The following is a 19,846-nucleotide window of genomic DNA, read 5'->3' on the forward strand; positions in this document are numbered from 1 at the left end:
TTCACTTTCGTTTTTGCTTAAATTTCAGTTTTGCTGCAAATAGATCCACACAAAGGAGGCACTGAACACATAGGTAAATGTGTGCTCTCTTTTAGTTTTCTTTAAACACACACACACACACACACACGTGCATGCACTCCCACACACACGTAAGTATTTGAATTAGTTAGGATGGAAGGAGGTAAGTCACTCCAACCTTTAAACCCCTTTGACATTCACAAGGTGCTAAAAGTCAGCTGGGGTCTCAGCTCTGACGAATTTGCATCTGTTTGAATATGACGCTTGAAAAACCCCAGCGATAGATTAAATTTTGCCAAGGAGAAAATGAGAGAGAGGCTTCCATCTCTTAGGTCTGCTGGGAGGATCTTTATGGTTGATTTACTTTTTTTTAAATAAATGTTTCTTTATGTGTTTCCCTCAGTTCCTGCCCAGGCTGCGTCTATCATACAAGCCGTAACTTCTGCCAGTCCTCTCAGCCTGCAAACAGTAAGTCAACCTAGTCCTGGTACAAGGTGAAGGGCTATTTCAATCTAAGCTGCACATACCTTCTGTGTTGTCTGATTAAAATGTGCAAGCAAACCTTGGAATAAACTCTACCTGACATGACTTCTCAAATAATTTATGTTCCTTGCAAACCTCGAACGGAGGATTGATTTTGGTGCCTGTCACTATATTCCAGATGATTAAAAACGGATCAGAGCTTTTAAATGAATTTAATGACCAAAGATTGTCCTGTATGAAAAAAAGTCAGTGAGGTCAGAAAACAAAACTTTTTGTCTAAAGCCAGAGTAGAAGGCTATTGCTTTCTTGTAAAAGTGACACATATTCATCATCAAAAATTTGAAAAAAAACAGAGATAAAGAGGAGAGAAAAATCACTCATAATTAAACAGGCCAGAGAGACCCATTGCTAGCATGTAGTCATATTTTTTCCAGTCTTATCTGTCTCTGTGTTGTTTTCTATAGGTTAACATATGAAATAAGTACAAATTTGTGTCCCAATTTTTATCACTTGCAATAATGCCAGTGATGATGACGATGACATTTGAGCAGAATTCATAAGGAATTTTCTAAGCATTATGCATATATTGCCTTGTTGGGTCCTCAAAACAACCTTATCACATAGGTTCTGTTGTTTTCCTTATTTATAGACTTTAAGTAATTTGCCTAAGGCTACACAACCAGAAAATTCTAAAGCCATAACTCAAACCAAAGCAATCTGATTCCTGAGCCCTATGCCCTTAATCACTATGCTGTGAGAGAAGCTTCTTCAATGTTATCATAAAATAATCATATACATAATTTTTAGCAGTGGTATAATGTACCAGGACACATTATTTGCCATATATTTGTACTTCATTCTATGCGGATATGCCCTCTTGGCGGCAATCCTGTACTGTAACATTGTATACATGATCTATTATCGTTAAAGCCATTTCTCCATTTCTGGATATCAAGTGGTATCATTAGGTTGCTCCCTGATCCACACTCCATGGAAGGAACACTATATATCTCATCAGACAGACCTGTGTTGGAAACTCAGCTCTGCGACTTACCACCAATGTTTTCTTGGAAAGGTAGCTTATCCTCCCTACATCTAAGGCAAAGTAGAGGTGTCAGAAAAATTAAATAAGATGCCATGGATGTAAATGGTTTAGCATAGTTGCTGATCCATTGAAAGTGGCCAATATATAGTAATTCTTTGTATTATTAATAATAATTTATAATAACTGTTTTGAGTGGTAATTATGTGACTATGGATGATCAGATTGAATCCTCACAACAATTCAATAAAATAGGCATTATTTATCCTTTTTGATAGATGAGAAAAATGATGCTTAGAGAAGTTAAGTGACTTTCCCCAGGTGAAGGCTGACTTGACAACAGAGGGTTCAGTTTCAGAGGCCACACTCTGACACTCCTTGCTACACTGAGACCTAGTCATGAAGTGCCTTAAAAATTCTGCAAAGGAGTTTAAAGATCAAGGGGAGCACTGAAGAACTTTAAGTAGGAGATGGATAAGATTGAGTTTCCAAGCTCTGTCTGGGGTAGCATGGCACGTGGACATACAAGGAAAAGAACAAGATTGGGGCGAGGAAAACCAGATAAGAGGCTGTTATTGGAGTAGAGGCAAGAGATGATGAAATAAATGAGAGAGATTGACTTTGGGGATGGAAAGAAATGGATAGTTTCAAGAGCTATGTCAGATGTAGAACTTGCAGGATCTGGTGCCTTGTGAGAGATAGGAAGGACAGGAGAATAACATGTTCAGATTTCTATCTATATTTCTAGATAGGTAAAGCCAATAGTTTAATCTACCAAGACAGAATAGAGGAATGGCCAGGGGAGGAGAGTCAGTATACTTTCAGATACATTGACAGTAGTTTCCTAATAGATACCCCAATGGAACTGACCAAGTTGTTGCGTGTAGACACCTGAATCTCAAAAGCAGAAACTACATTAGGTTGTGTGTACTTTCAGCACATTGGTGGGGTGAGGATGTGGGGGTTCACAGGAGTATCCAGGAAGAGTGTGAAGATACGGAAACTGAGCATGGGACATGAGGAACAGCATTGTTTAGGGGATGGGCAGAAGCCATGCTGTGTATTAGGATGGGCTAGGCTCTGCTGCAGTCACAAATAAGGCCAGTTCCCTGAGTGGCTTAGCAAAACAGAAGCATATTTCTTCCTTTTGTAAAATGTGAGGAGAGTTGGCAGTTCATCTAGTGACTCAGGGAAACAGTATTCTTCCATCTTGGGACCCTAACCTCCCAATAATTGGCTTCTAAGGGTCCTGAGAGCAGGGAAGAATATACGCACAAGCTCTTAACTGCCTTTTTGGGAAGAGATACATATCATCAGCTATGACCAATTGCAGGTCACCATCCTAACCACAAAAGAAGCTGGGGAGGATGAGGGCACAGACAGAAAGAAGAAATGACCTGATGGGTGAACACATAGCATTAAGTCTATCACCAACCTCAGGTAGATTTCCAAAATCAATTATGAATTTTAAGACTGTATTTGGGGATTATTTACTATAATTAAATGTTGATGTCATAGCTCAGGTTAGTAATAGCCTTGAGGTGTGATGGGTGCCATGCATTCTGCCCCATAGAGAGAGATGGACAAGCCAGAAGAAGAAAGGGGCTGGTGGCACTTTGCCAGTTCTGGAGGCTGGGCAAGTGGAATGCATCAGAGCCTAAAGGGCATGGGAAGTCTGGTCTAAGGAAAATTCGTCTGCCCAGAGGGTCCAGCAGTCTAAGCCGAAGTTAAACTCGAAACTAGAAGAACAACAACACATGATTATGTCCAATCAATTCTGTCACAGTAGGACTCTAGAGCTTCTGGGGGTTGAAGGGGGGTCTCTGTGGAATCGGAGAGCTGGGCGCAGGGACAAAGTAGAAGCCAATTTGTCCTGGGGGCAGAAACTCACTTCAGCGAGTGCCTGTGGATAATGCCAAGCATGTCAGATGTAGAGTCTTGGGCTGAAAAATCAGCTCTGGGCATCACCCACAGGTGGACCAAGGGGTGATAGCTGTCCAGCTTTGGCTAGGACTGGATCAGGTTCTGAGCAGAGCAGAGCCCCCAGAAGTAAAGGAGACAATCCAGCTGGGATGTCCTGGGAATGATTTCCAGTCTCACAGTCCAGGCAAATGATTGGTCTGGCATTTAGTTCTTATTTCTGTTGGGTCTCTGTTCCTGATGACGTATGTCATTATGGACCAGCCATTTATTCCTCACCCTCTCTGGGTGTTGGTTTCCTTATCCCTGAGCAGGGCTGGAGCAGTGAAATAGATGATCTGTAAGGTTCCTTCCCCTTCTAAAACTACTAACCTGTAATGAATTGAGATATTGTAAAACACAGCGCATGTTAAAGTACGCTGCTCTGCAAGCTGTTATTTTTATTAGTCATGGGCAGCTCTTCCCCACACTCTGCGTAAATGGGCACTGACTGCAGGTTTAGAAATTCATTTAGAAGGACATTCAGAAGGGGGATGCTGTATCAAAACCACATAAAACTTCTCATGAAGTTTAATTGCAATGTATTTCCTGAGAGAGGCAGAACTGTTATCAACCAAGAGCAATTCTCGAATGCATGCAGAGTTTGAAAATAAAACATAACACTGCTCCCAACCATGCTGACAATATTAGGAAAACCCTATTGCTTGAAGCATTCAGCGGTAAAGGCTTCCTCTTTGTCCATCAGAGGAGCACCTCCTCTGAGCTTAACACATTCTGTGTTTCTCCCACATAAGGAAAGGGGGAGTAAAACAGGGTTTGTCCACAGTGTTGGGATGAGGAAAGAAGCCCTGAGGTGCCCGGAGCCTCCACTTGGCCCTTTTGAAGAGGCTTGTATGGGGAGCACACTTTATGATGAAGCAAACATCCTGAATTCTCTTCCCCATTGCTTCTGCTTCACCCAGTCCCAGGCCAGTCTTGTTTTCAGGAAGTCAGTGTGCTCTCTATACCTCTTGAATGTTGGGTTAGCCACTCACATATCAGCAAACTCTCTTGGAAGAAGCTGGGGGGTCAGGTTCCAGTGGAGGCTTGCAGGAAAGAGGAAAGTTCTTGGAAGAGAGAGCAAAGAAGGAAAGGAAGCAAGGGCAACCATCACCTACGAAAGTGCATAGTGTGGCAGGTGCCCAGCACTTCACAGCTTGCGATGCACTTCTTCCCATCAATTCCAGGCAGCATCACACCCACCTGGTGAGAGGCCAAGAAGACCGGGATGAGGAAGCACAGGCTCCTAGTTGCTCTACCGCACTTGTGCCGTCACCACCGCCACCTCTGCTCTGCTCCTCTCTCTGTGCTGCCGGGGCTGCTTCCTCAGCTTCTGCTTTTGCTGATACTGCAATTGTGCCCCTAATTCCTCTGCCTCCCCTTCTTCCTGTTACTCTCCTTACTGCTATAACTTGCTCTTTGCTTCTGTTTTCTGGGGACCCTGATATGTATAATGATCTGGTTTGATCATCAGAGGGACCTTTCTGAGGTTTGGAAGGGTGATCCACCTGGCTTGCATTGCACAGCTTATAAATGACCCAATGGGAATTAGATCTGAATTTAAAGACCATTTTCTGACCTGGGAGGCATATGTTTCCCTGAAGCCAAAAGGAGGGGGCTTTGGTTGGGACTTTGTGTGCCAAAGATCCTTTCCCAGGGACGAGGTACCTGGAGATGCAGGATTTGGACCTGATGGGAGAGCGGGTAGGCCAAGCAAAGCCCTGGGGTAAAAATAAGAACTGTATACAGATCTTGACACATGGACACAGCAGTGGGAAGGGCAGGGCAGGAGGTGAGAGAAAAGCCAGGCTCAGGAGGTGAGGGTGTTTTGGGGGAAAAGTTGGAGACTAGAAGGAAGGGAGGGAGGAAGGAAAAGAGGGGGAAAGCAGTGTCATGCTTCTGCTCTCATGCCCACGTAAGAGTGGACCTTTTTAGAGACATGAAGCTTATCATCTGCTACAAATCTGATTTCCCAGAAAAGCTACAAAGATTTTGGGGTTTTTCAGACAAGTGATACAAAATCCTGCCACTGGTCACCAAAATGACTCCTTCTCATTCCTAGCTTAGGGCTCGTCCTCGTCCTTAGGGCTCCCTGGAGGAGGAGAAGATGGATGTAGGGACAGCATCACGGAGTACAGGTCAGGAGAAAGGAGCAGTATGCTTTCAAAGCTGACTTCTCCCTTCTGTGCATCTCTGAGCAAGACCAGAGCCAGGGACCTCACGTCATCTGTGGAGGAGGGACAGCAGTATCTCTGAGGCTGAGGGCAGGGACCTAGACAGTCTCTAGAGACCCTGAGGACAGGTATCAGATCTCTCCAGAGTTTTCAGAGCTCTCCCACACACATTTGTATGCTACTCATCACAACAGTGCTAGGACTTTGCCTGGTGAGGGATTATTATATCCACATGGAGATAGCATCACAATGTTGTCACTGAGGCTCAGAAGGTGAAATGACTTTCCCAAGATCACAGTCACGAGAGCAGGGCCAGGGCTGGGACTCACATCTTCTGCTTTCTTTGTATGATGTTGCCTCTTCAAAAATCACTCCCAGGAAGGCAATCCCAACCCCTCACTACTCCAGGGTTTTATCTTAGGGGACACCCAAATATAAATGGGCCATTTTTAGCACTTTTTTTTTGCTAGTTGTTTACTTATAAACTATCCCTCCAGGTGCCAAGTTGTCCAAATTCTCGGGGAAAATGGAATTTGCTTGATATATAGAATTTTGAATAAACATCTCACATCAAAACCTGGTTGGAAACGAAGAATTCTCTTGCCGATAATGCAAAACAAAGCCTGGCTTTAAAAGTAAACAGAGCACTAAGATGACAAGGATATTGGCAAGAATACCATAAACAAGCCCAGCTCTGGATCAGATGCCTCTTGCATGGCATGCCTACCTTTAACATGTTGGTGTTGTACTTTGTCTCCCTACTTAATTAAAATCATGTACCTACCAAGGGCCATACTGTAAAAGACTTTGTTCCTGAAGTGGGCTTTGCGTGCAGCCATCTAAACAGCTGTGTTTCAAGTTGCCTTCCCTGGCAGGTTGGCTCTATTTTGTATTTCTATTTGCAGTTTATTTTTTTTTCTTTAAGTTTTATTTGGGACCAAATACTTAATTCTGACCCACCTCTTAAAACGTCATTCTCACCGTAAATTCACCCCAGGTGTAGACAATGCTGAGTCCACTTGTTCCACTGTTTCTACTCTGACTGCTCTTGGGTTTTTCAAGTGTCACCCAGAATTGCCGTGGTTCCCCTGGCCTGATAAATTCATCCTGCACTTCTCACCTTGGCTTTTGAGGTCTTTCTTGACAAGTCTCCAGCTTGCATTCTAAAACCATGTCACACCCACTCTATTACAAGTTTATCCATTTATTTCCCAAGTACCTACCAAGTAGCTACTATATTCTAGATATTGTTCTATGTGTTCCTACTATGTGCAAAATGCAGAGAGATATTCCTTCTTTTTTTACTTTATTTTATTATTTTGTGTGCTTTTTAAAAAATTGAAGTATAGATGATTTACAATGTTGTGTTAGTTTCAGGCGTAAAGCAAAGTGATTCAGACGTATACATATATATTTCAGAAATATACATATTTCAGATTATATTCCATTATAGGTTATTACAGGATATTGAATGTACTTCCCTGTATTATACAGTAAATCCTTATTGCTTATCTATTTTATGTACAGTTGTTTGTATCTGTTAATCCCATACTTGTAATTTATCCCTCCCTTGCCTCATTTGCCCCTTTGGTAACCATAAGTTTGTTTTCTACGTCTGTGAGTCTGTTTCTGCTTTTTATGTAGATACATTTGTATTATTTTTAAGATTCCACATATAAATGATATCATGTAATATTTGTCTTTATCTGACTTCCTTCACTTAGTGTGATAATCTTTGGGTCCATCCATTTTGCTGCAAATGGCAATATTTTATTTTTTTTATGGCTGAGTAATATTCCATCATGTGTGTGTGTGTGTGTGCGTGTGTGTGTGTGTGTGTGTATGCACCTCATTTTCCTTTTTTTTTTGCGGTATGTGGGTCTCACTGTTGTGGCCTCTCCCATTACAGAGCACAGGCTCCAGATGCACAGGCTCAGCAGCCATGGCTCACGGGCCCAGCCGCTCTGTGACATGTGGGATCTTCCCGGACCGGGGCACGAACCCGTGTCCCCTGCATCGGCAGGTGGACTCTCAACCACTGTGCCACCAGGGAAGCCCTTCTTTTATCTTTTTAAATCAACTAACAAATAGTTTATTTAATTAAAGAGATTCTTTACACTTGTAACCACAGCATTCACATCCTTTCTTTTTTAATTTTATTTTTTTATACAACAGTTTCTTATTAGTTATCTATTTTATACATATTAGTGTATATATGTCAATCCCAATTTCCCAGTTCATCCCACCACCGCCATCCCATGCCCTGACTTTCCCCGCTTTGTGTCCATACATTTGTTCTCTACATCTGTGTCTCTATTTCTGCCTTTCAAACTGGTTAGTCTCTACCATTTCTCTAGATTCCACATATATGCATTAATATACGACATTTGTTTTTCTCTTTCTGACTTACTTCACTCTGTATGACAGTCTCTAGGTCCATCCACGTCTCTACAAATGACCCAATTTCCTTCCTTTTTATGGCTGAATAATATTCCATTGTATATATGTACCACATCTTCTTTATCCATTTGTCTGTCAATGGGCATTTAGGTTTCTTCCATGACCTGGCTATTGTAAATACTGCTTCAATGAACATTGGGTTGCATGTGTCTTTTTGAATTATGGTTTTCTCTGGGCATATGCCCAGGAGTAGGATTTCTGGGTCATATGGTAGTTCTATTTTTAGTTTTTTAAGGAAACTCCATACTGTTCTCCATAGTGGCTCTATCAACTTACATTCCCACCAACAGTGCAAGAGGAGTCCTTTTATCCACACCCTCTCCAGCATTTGTTGTTTTTCTGATGATACCCATTCTAACCTGTGTGAGGTGATACCTCATTGTGGTTTTGATTTGCATTTCTCTAATAATTAGTGATGTTGAGCAGCTTTTCATGTGCCTCTTGGCCATCTGTATGTCTTCTTTGGAGAAATGTCGATTTAGGTCTTCTGCCCATTTTTGGATTGGGTTATTTGGTTTTTTAATATGGAGCTGCATGAGCTGTTTATAGTCTTTGGAGATTAATCTTTGTCTGTTGATTCATTTGCAAATATTTTCTCCCATTCCGAGGGTTGTCTTTTCATCTTGTTTATAGTTTCCTTTGCTGTGCAAAAGCTTTTAAGTCTCATTGAATCCCATTCATTTATTTTTGTTTTTATTTCCATTACTCTAGGAGGTGGGTCAAGAAAGATCTTGCTGTGATTTATGTGAAAGAGTGTTCTTCCTATGTTTTACCCTAAGAGTCGTATAGTGTCTGGTCTTACATTTAGGTCTTTAATCCATTTTGAGTTTATTTTTTTTTGTATGATGTTAGGGAGTGTTCTCATTTCATTCCTTTACATGTAGCTGTCCAGTTTTCTCAGCACCACTCATTGAAGAGACTGTCCTTTCTCCATTGTATATCCTTGTCTCCTTTGTCATAGAGTAGTTGACCATAGGTGCGTGGGTTTATCTCTGGGCTTTCCATCCTGTTCCATTGATCTATATTTCTGTTTTTGTGCCAGTACCATATTGTTTTGATTATTTTAGCTTTGTAGTATAGTCTGAAGTCGGGGAGTCTGAGCCCTCCAGCTCCGGTTTTTTCCCTTCAATATTGGTTTTGCTGTTCAAGGTCTTTTGTGTCTCCATACAAATTTTAAGATTTTTTTTCTAGTTCTATAAAAAATGCCATTGGTAATATTGCATTGAATCTGTAGATTGCTTTGGGTAGTATAGTCATTTTCACAATTTTGATTCTTCCAATCCAAGAACGTGGTATATTTCTCCATCGAGTTGTGTCATCTTTTTCTTTCATCAGTGTCTTATAGTTTTCTAAGCACAGGTCTTTTACCTCCTTAGATAGGTTTATTCCTAGGTATTTCATTCTTTTTGTTGCAATGGTGAATGGTGTTGTTTCTTTAATTTCTCTGTCTGATCTTTTGTTGTTAGTGTATAGGAATGAAAGAGATTTCTGTGCACTAATTTTGTATCTTGCAACTTTACCAAATTCATTGATTAGCTCTAGTAGTTTTCTCGTAGCATCTTTAGGGTTATCTATGTATAGTATCAAGTCCTCTGCAAACAGTGACAGTTTTACTTCTTTTCCAATTTGTATTCCCTCTATTTCTTTTTCTTCTCTGATTGCCATGTCTAGGACTTCCAAAACTATGTTGAATAATAGTGGCAAAAGTGGACATCCTTGTCTTGTTCTTGATGTTGGAGAAAATGCTTTCAGTTTTTCACCATTGAGAATGATGTTTGCTGTGGGTTTGTTGTATATGGCCTTTATTATGTTGAGGTACGTTCCCTCTATGCCCACTTTCTGGAGAGATTTTATCATAAATGGGTGTTGAATTTTGCCAAAAGATTTTTCTGCATCTATTGAGATGATCATATGGTTTTTATTCCCCAGTTTGTTAATATGGTGTATCACATTGATTGATTTGCATATATTGGAGAATCCTTGCATCCCTGGGATAAATCTCACTTGATTATGGTGTAGATCCTTTTAATGTGTTGTTAGGTTCTGTTTGCTAGCATTTTGTTGAGGAGTTCTGCATCTATATTCATCAGTGATACTGGTCTGTAATTTTCTTTTTTTGCAATATCTTTGTCTGGTTTTTGTATCAGGATGATGGTGGCCTCGTAGAATGAATTTGGGAGTGTTCTTTTCTCTGCAATTGTTTGGAAGAGTTTTAGAAGTATGGGTGTTAGCACTTCTCTAAATGTTTGATGGAATTTACCTTTGAAGCCATGTGGTCCTGGACTTTAGTTTTTTGGAAGATTTTTAATCACAGTTTCAATTTCATTCCTTGTGATTGGTCTGTTCATATTTTCTATTTATTCCTGGTTCAGTCTTGGAAGGTTACACTTTTCTAAGTATCTATCCATTTCTTCCAGATTGTCCATTTTATTGGCATAGAGCTGCTTGTAGTAGTCTCTTTGTATTTGCATACTTTGTATTTCTGCAGTGTTCGTTTTAACTTCTCCTTTTTCATTTCTAGTTTTATTGATTTGAGTCATCTCCCTTTTTCTTGATGAGTCTGGCTAATGGTTTATCAGTTTTGTTTATCTTCTCAAAGAACCAACTTTTATTTTTATTAATCTCTGCTATTGTTTTATTTGTTTCTATTTCATTTATTTCTGCTTCAATCTTTATGCTTTCTTTCCTTCTACTCACTTTCGGTTTTGTTTGTTCTTCTTTCTTTAGTTCCTTTAGGTGTAAATTTAGATTGTTTATTTGAGATGTTTCTTGTTTCTTGAGGTAGGATTGTATTGCTATAAACTTCCCTCCTAGAACTGCTTTTGCTGCATCCCATAGGTTTTGGATCATCGTGTTTTCATTGTCATTTTTCTCTAGGTATTTTTTGATTTCCTCTTTGGTTACTTCAGTGATTGCTTGTTTATTTAGTAACATATTGTTTAGCCTCCATGTGTTTGTGTTTTTTACGTTTTATTCTCCTCTAACTGATTTCTAATCTCATACCATTGTGTTTGGAAAAGATGATTTCAGTTTTCTTAAATTTACCAAGGCTAGATTTCTGACCCAGGATGTGATCTATCCTGCAGAGTGTTCCATGTGCACTTGAGAAGAAAGTGTCATCTGCTGTTTTCAGATGGATTGTCCTATAAATATCAGTTAAATCTATCTGGTCTATTGTGTCATTTAAAACTTGTGTTTCCTTATTAATTTTCAATCTGTCCATTGGTGTAAGTGGGGTGTTAAAAGTCCCCCACTATTTTTGTGTTACTGTCAATTTCCTCTTTTATAGCTCTTAGCATTTCCTTATGTATTAATGTGCTCCTATTTTGCGTACATAGATATTTACAACTGTTATATCTTCTTGGATTGATCCCTTGATCATTATGTAGTGTCTTTCCTTGTCTCTTGTAAGATTCTTTATTTTAAAGTCTATTTTATGTGATATGAGTATTGCTACTCCAGCTTTCTTTTGATTTCCATTTTCATAGAATATCTTTTTCCATCCCCTCACTTTCAGTCTGTATGTGTCCCTAGTCCTGAAGTGAGGCTCTTGTAGACAGCATATATATGGGTCTTGTTTTTGTATCCTGTGTCTTGGTTGGAGCATTTAATCCATTCACGTTTAAGGTAATTATCAATATTTATGTTCCTATTACCATTTTCTTAATTGTTTTGGGTTTGTTTTTGTAGGTCCTTTTCTTCTGTTGTGTTTCTCACTTAGAGAAGTTCCTTTAACATTTGTTGTAGAGCTGGTTTGGTGGTGCTGAATTCTCTTAGCTTTTGCTTGTCTGTTAAGCTTTTGATCTCTCTATCAATCAGAATGAGATCCTTGCCAGGCAGAGTAATCTTGTTTGTAGGTTCTTCCCTTTCATCACTTTAAATATATCATGCCACTCCCTTCTGGCTTGTAGAGTTTCTGCTGAGAAATCAGCTGTTAACCTTATGGCAGTTCCCTTGTATGTTGTTTTTCTCTTGTAATAATTTTTCTTCAACTTTAATTTTTGTCAATTTGATTACTATGTGTCTCGGCGTGTTTCTCCTTGGGTTTATCCTGCCTGGGACCCTTTGTGCTTTCTGGACTTGGGTGGCTATTTCCTTTCCCATGTTAGGGAAGTTTTTGACTATAAAATCTTCAAATATTTTCTCGGGTCCTTTCTCTCTCTCTTCTCTTTCTGGGATCCCTATGATGTGAATGTTAGTGTGTTTAATGTTATCCCAGATGTCTCTTAGGCTGTCTTCATTTCTCTTTATTCGTTTTTCTATTCCACAGCAGTGAATTCCACCATTCTGCCTTCCAGGTCACTTATCCGTTCTTCTGCCTCAGTTATTCTGCTACTGATTCCTTCTAGTGTATTTTTCATTTCAGTTATTGTGCTGTTCATCTCTGTTTGTTTGTCCTTAATTCTTCTAAGTCTTTGTTAAACATTTCTTGCATCTTCTCGATGTTTGCCTCCATTCTTTTTCCAAGTTTCTGGATCATCTTAGCTATCATTATTCTGAATTATTTTTCTGGAAGATTTCCTATCTCTACTTCATTTAGCTGTTTTTCTGGGGTTTTATCTTGTTCCTTCATCTGGTACATAGTCCTCTGTCTTTTCACTTTATCTATCTTTCTGTGAATGTGGTTTTCATTCCACAGGCTGCAGGATTGTAGTTCTTCTTGCTTCTGCTGTCTGCCCTCTGGTGGATGAGGCTATCTAAGAAGCTTGTGCAAGCTTCCTGATGGGAGGGACTGGTGGTGGGTATAGCTGGGTGTTGCTCTGGTGGGCAGAGCTCAGTAAAACCTTAATCTGCTTATCTGCTCATGGGTGGGGCTGAGTTCCCTCCCTGTTGGTTGTTTGGCCTGAGGTGACCCAGCACTGGAGCCTACAGGTTCTTTGGGGGGCTAATGGCAGACTCCGGGAGGACTCATGCCAAGAAGTACTTCCCAGAACTTCTGTTACCAGTGTCCTTGTCCCCACAGTGAGCCACAGCCACCTCCCGCCTCTGCAGGAGACCCGCCAACACTAGCATGTAGGTCTGGTTCAGTCTCCTATATGGTCACTGCTCCTAACCCTGGGTTCTGATGCACACATTACTTTGTGTGTGCCCACCAAGAGTGGAGTGTCTATTTCCCCCAGTCCTGTCAAAGTCCTGGAATCAAATCCCACTAGCCTTTGAAGTCTGATTCTCTGGGAATTTCTCCTCCCATTGCCAGACCCCCAGGTTGGGAGGCCTGATGTGGGGCTCAGAACCTTAACTCCAGTGGGTGGACTTCTGTGGTATAATCATTCTCCAGTTTGTGAGTCACCTACCCAGTGGTTATGGGCTGTGATTTTGTTGTGATTGTTCCCCTCCTACTATCTCACTGTGGCTTCTCCTTTGTCTTTGGATGTGGGGTATATTTTTTGGTGAGTTCCAGTGTCTTCCTGTTGATGATTGTTCAGCAGTTGTGATTCTGGTGTTCTTGGAAGAGGGAGTGAGCACACATTCTTCTACTCTGCCATCTTGAACCAATCTACACCATCTTCTTAATCCAATCGTCTCTTGATGGGTACTTGGTGTGTTTCTACATCCTAACTATTGTAAATAGTGCTGCTATGAACATTAGGGTGCATGTATCTTTTCAAATTAGTTTTCATCTTTTCCAGATATATGCCTAGAGTGGAATTGCTGGATCATATTGTAGCTCTGTTTTTAGTTTTTTAAGGGTGCTCCGTACTGCTCCATACTGTTTTATGCACTATTGGTGCATAGTGGCTACACCAATTTACATACCCACCAACAGTGTAGGAGGGTTCTCTTTTCTCCACACCCTCTCTAGCATTTATTATTTGTAGATGTTTTGATGACAGTCATTCTGACCCATGTGAAGTGATACTTCATTGTGGTTTTGATTTGCACTTCCCTAATAATTAACGATGCTGAGCATCTTTTCATGTTCCTGTTGGCCATCTGTATGCCTTCTTTGGTGAAATATCTGTTTAGGTCTTCTGCCCACTTTTGATTGGTTGGGCTTTTTTTTTGATATTGAGTCATATGAGCTATTTGAATATTTTGGATATTAACCCCTTGTTGGTCACATTGCATGCAAATGTTTTCTCCCATTATGTAGGTTGTCTTTTTGTTTTGTTGATGGTTGCCTTTGCTGTGCAAAAGCTTTTACATTTGATTAGGTCCCATTTGTTTATTCTGGATTTTATTTCTTTTGCCTTGGGAGACTGATCTAAGAAAATATTGCTGCAATTTATGTCTGAGAATGTTTTACCTATATTCTCTTTAGGGGTTTTATGATGTCATGTCTTGGGTTACTAAAGACACAGGCAAGGAAATGATATCACTAAACAGAACTTCAGCAGAGATATTATATATATATATATATATATATAATCAGAAAGTGTTTTTATTTTTATATTTAATATGGCTGACTGCCATTTTAAATGGGCAGTGCATATATATATATACATATATATATATATATATATATATATATATATATATATATATATATATATATAGAAAGAGAGAGAGAGAGAGAGAGAGAGAGAGAGAGATTCAAAGTGGTGGTTTGGCATAAGGAAAGAATTGATTCTTTCACAAAGCTTGTTCCTATGAAGCTGGCTTCCAGAAGGGGGTGACATTTGGATGGGATTTGAAGATCTAGCCTTTCAAAAACAGAGGTTGGGTAAGTGTTACCCCAAAGAGGTCACAGTATGACTCTAGAGCATATGGACTTTTTTCTGAGAGTAACCATTGGGCTAGTACAGTTAGGACATCAAGGGTAGTTGGGGAGATAAATTGATAAATCATATGTGAAGGAAATCCTGCAGATAGAGTGTGGATGGCTGTGAAGGTCACATCAGGGACCCAGAATATGGTTTCATTGGTATAGAAAGGTGATAACATTTATTTCAGAGTGTCTTACACAGCAATTCATTTAGACACCTTGTTATTTTCCCAAACATGTCTGGCCTTGCCCAGGCCAGGGATTCACTCATGCTCATTTCCTCTGCCTGGAACAACATTCTTGTATTTCTGCTCCTGAATTTCCCACATACTTGTCTCTTCTGACTCCATGCTTAGAGCTCCCCTGGAGTGCTTCTGTGTGCACACATGTGAATATGTGTGCCTCTGTGTGTGTTCAGTGTTCTACTCCCTATATCTGCTTTCAATCTTTTCTTTTTTTTAAGATTTCTTTGATGGACCTTTTTTTTTTTTTGCTGTACGCGGGCCTCTCACTGCTGTGGCCTCTCCCGTTGCGGAGCACAGGCTCTGGACACGCAGGCTCAGCGCCCATGGCTCACGGGCCCAGCCACTCTGTGGCATGTGGAATCCTCCTGGACTGGGGCACGAACCCACATCCCCTGCATCGGCAGGTGAACTCTCAACCACTGAGACACCAGGGAAGCCCTGATGGACCATTTTTAAAGTCTATATTGAATTTGTTACAATATTGCTTCTGTTTTATGTTTTGTTTTTGGGCCATGAGTTATGTGGGATCTTAGCTCCCTGATCAGGGATCAAACCCACACCCCCCTCCGATACTGGAAGGTGAAGTCTTAACTACTGGACAGCCAGGGAAGCCCCTGCTTTCAATCTTCGAGATTCCTCAGCATTTGTAGTCTGCTAATTGTACTCTGGCTCGTTTTTGTGAATTTGCTCTGTTTTCTTGCCTTGTTTGAATATATTCTCTGGCATCTTGTGAGATTTTTTATGAGCAGTAGAATAGTCACCAGTTCAGCCTGCCATCTTGAACACATCACACAAGTCCTTTAGATAGCCTGCAATCACCATGCTGCTTTCCTCCCTCACCTTGCATTTTTAAAAAAGAGAATAAAAGTCCTCTACTCACACCCAAGGGACAAAATACTATTTTTTTTCCCCTCAATGCCATAAGGTGACATTTCACAAAATCACACACATATGAAAAATATTTGACTGTCCATTGACCTTTCCTACACCCCTCTCCTCAGGAAATTCCACATTAATAAATGAAAGAGAACACTACTCTTCCTTTATGCCATTCAAGACCACTGCTTTATTTTGTTGCTGTTGACAAACAGGTCTTGGAACAAGAGAGAGTTCCGATACTTCCTTGCTGAACAAGTGACTACACACATTCATCATGGTACCTCTCATGTAAGATGGTTTTGGTGACAGCGAGAGTCTCTTACTCAGCTTTGTACTCTGTGATGATTGGATACTGGGATTCTTAGCATAACCTGCAACAGATTTAATGATGCTAGTGATGTTACTATTTTGAATATAGCAGCACCACCAAATGCATGGTACCACTGCCATGGTACTACCCCAACTAATGGATACCCTGGGAGGGCAGCCCATTTTTATTGGAAGTCTTGTTAAAAATAAAAAATAAAACCACTCTCTGAATCAAGTGGCACAGTGATACAGTGGGAAACTTTCAAAGCTAGATGCTATTTTAATTTCTTTTGTTTCAGTTTTTCCGATATAATACTAATAATGACCACTTATTTACTACTTGCTATATGCCACATTCTAGGATATATGCTTTTCATGAATTACTGTATTTAGTAGTCACAAAAAAATTTATGAAGTAGACATAACTATCATTCCCATTTTATTGACATGGAACCTGTGATGTGGAGAGTTTACATGGCAGTTCAATGTCACCCAGCAAGTGATGGGTAGAATAGGAGTTCAACCTCGGACATGCTAACATCAGAGTCTGTGCTTTCAACCACTGCCCCTCCCCACCCCCTCCATGTTGCTCAAAGGATCATTCAGAACCTAAGGCCAGAGTTACTTAAATTGCAGATTACAGGACTCACTACAGGCCTGTTGAAGCTGAGGTCCAAGCATCTACATTTTTAAATTTTTGGTCATGCCACTCAGCATGTGAGATCTTAGTTCCCTGACCAGGGATCAAAACCACGTGTTCTGCATTGGAAGTGCAGAATCTTACCCACTGGACAGCCAGGGAAGTCCATAAGCATCTACATCTTTAATATTGGAGGACCAGATGTTTTCTATGAACACCAAAGATTGGAGTCATGACCTCACCTCTTTAGGAGCCCAGGGTGAATGAACATGTAGGGAGCAGGTGTTCCCTGGAGAACCTCATATCTCTTAAAACAGAGGTAGAATGATCTGGCAACTCCTGGTAGGAGGTTATCTGCCAAGGGTAAAAATTTCTCTGCAATTCAGAGCCTCAATGACTACAGTCTCCTGCATTATACCCTCTTTAAGTCCTATGTGGTCTGGGAGAAAATTTTTAGATAAGAGCCAATGCTGTGGAAGACCTCCAAGGATTCACATCAGCTAAAGTGGTTCTTCCATATATCTCACACTTCTTACACCTAGCACACACTCAGACACCTTCACAGGGAAGTCTCTGGGGCCATGCCCCATCCCTGGCAGAGAAGGGGAGAGGTTGAGGAGTTTCTAGTCATTGCCTGGCCTGTTGCAGAATTCTTAGTGGCTGTCAGAGGCATGGTGTGCTCACTCCATCCAGGGTGGCAGCTGAGGGTCATTGTTCTTCATGAATAGACAATGAACTAAGAAGTTAAGTACCAATCTGGTTTTTTCTGTCACTGAACTTCTCCATTGGGAAAGTTGTTCTACTCCATCAATTAAGATTCTTTAGAAGATTTTTACCTCCTTATAGTTGGTCTTTTGTTGACCTCCAGCCTACAGAATTCATCAAGCTCTTAACAGTGCTTAAAAATGTCTTTTTTCTTCCCCTAATTTGAAGTCACAGGGTTAGTAACCAGATATGCTTCCTTTGGAAAATCTACTCAATTCAGAAAATATTTAGAGAACGCTATGTCAAATTCTGAACAAGACACAGGTCTCGTCACAATAGTAATCATGTCCTAGCTAGGAATGAGCAACAACTCTGAAGGGGAAATTTATTTTATTGAGGGAGGGTTCTTAGTGAGTTACACATTTTAATAATTTCAGCTTCACAGGACATAATTTTAGTTAGCATTTAATATTATCTTTGTATCATGTAACCACTTCCCTACAGCACATGTTTTCCAAAACCCTAGGATGCCTCCTTTAGGGTGTAAGTTAACAAAGTGAAGACAATACAGCCAGGCCATGAGCTACTTGAATGCAGTGACAGTGCCTTTTTCTTTGTCCTAGGAAGTTGGGGTTCCTAAATATTGGACAAATGAATAAATGGGGAAGTGAAGATGCACTGCTTCCTGTAATTATAAATAGCCCTTAATATTTGTAACATACTTCCCCAGTTTCAAAGTCATCACATATGTTAGGTTTTTTGATTATTTTGAATACTCTGTGAATAAGCAAATGAGATATAATTTTTATCACTCGGGATGGATTAGGAGTTTAACACTTCCTAAGACTTTAACGAGTCCAAGAACCTGAAAGTGGACAGATTGGGACTTGATTCTTAATCTGCCTGTCTTTTAATCCCACACAGATTGCCCTGTATCACCCCAAAACATTAGAGATTACTATATTACTATAACTGAGACTTTTCATGGATTATTAATCTTTTCCTGAGTTACAATCCATGGATTATTAATCTTTTTTATCATTGGTGATAGTCAGCAAGTGGTAAAACCAAAAGAATGTTCAATTAAAATGAGTTCACTTGAGTCTAGTGTTTGATTTAAGGAACTACGTTTGGTGGATGATTCTCTGTCTTCATTTTACTGAAGCTTTCAGAGCCAGTGCTAACTCTCATGATTATCACGTGCTTCTGCTTCCATTCCTCTATCATCCTGGCTTCATGTCAGGCTTCTTCTATGAGTCATTCTCTTTTACTTGCTGTTTAAAAGGTGATGTTGCTCAGGTCTTTGTCCTCAGCTCTTTCTATTTCTACACCCTTTTCCTATTTGATTAATTCTACAGTTCATGGTTTATTAATACCTAAATGCTAATGATTCCCAATTTCTATCTCTGACCCTTATCTCTAATCTGAACTTTAGGCTCACATGTCCAAAAGCCTACTTGGAATATCATAGAACTTCTTTTCTGATTCAAAAAAGACTTACTTATTAGTCATTATGCATTAGGTACTCTGTTAGACATTGAGAATAAAAGATTTATGTAACTTATCCATCCATGACTTAACAAAGTGGAACTTGATTCCTCACCTATGAAACTTATTCTCCAGTTTGTCTTAATTCAATAAATGAACCACCAACCATCCAATTATCCTACCTAAAGACCAAGGACTTGTCATGATTCCTTCATTTCTCTCACTTCTCAAATCCAGTCCACCAACAAGTTCTGTCAATCCTATTCTCCAAGCATCCCTCAATTACATGTACTTCTCTCCATGTCTGTCACAACCACAACTAGTCCAGGAAGACCACCATCATCTCTTGACCATATAGCCACAGTAGACCCCGACTTCCCCTCTTAGAACCTCCAGTCCATTCTCCACACCATAGCAAGGGTGACCTTGAAATATCATCAGACGATGTCACTCTCTGATGATAGCCATTGGTGCCTTTCCATTATACTTGCGATAAAATTCAGTCTGTTTACATGGAGTCTCCTGTGTGATGCGACCCCTGGAGATTTCTTCAAACTCACTTCATGTCATTCCTTCCTCATTTGCAGCCTTGTTAATCCATGAGCTGGTCCTTGAATATACTAAAGCTCTTTCACACATTGGGTTCTTCCCATATGCCATTTCCTCTTCCTGGAATGTTCTTCCTTCTATTTGTTTCAAGCCTCCTTCTCAAATTTGCAAGCTGAGCTTAATTATCTC

General features: G+C 40.2%; 1 long non-coding RNA gene across 1 annotated transcript in view; it reads left to right on the forward strand.

Annotated features, from left to right (window-relative positions):
- The first annotated feature begins 453 nt into the window (after positions 1-453).
- Positions 454-19,846, forward strand: part of LOC116749685 — a 79,037-nt gene continuing 59,644 nt past the window's right edge. The window contains exon 1 of the long non-coding RNA XR_004348673.1: positions 454-486. This is a non-coding gene — a long non-coding RNA (uncharacterized LOC116749685). The remainder of the gene's footprint in view (positions 487-19,846) is intronic.

The sequence above is a fragment of the Phocoena sinus genome, chromosome 2 (assembly GCF_008692025.1).
Source record: "Phocoena sinus isolate mPhoSin1 chromosome 2, mPhoSin1.pri, whole genome shotgun sequence".
In the NCBI taxonomy this organism is placed as follows: Eukaryota; Metazoa; Chordata; class Mammalia; order Artiodactyla; family Phocoenidae; genus Phocoena; species Phocoena sinus.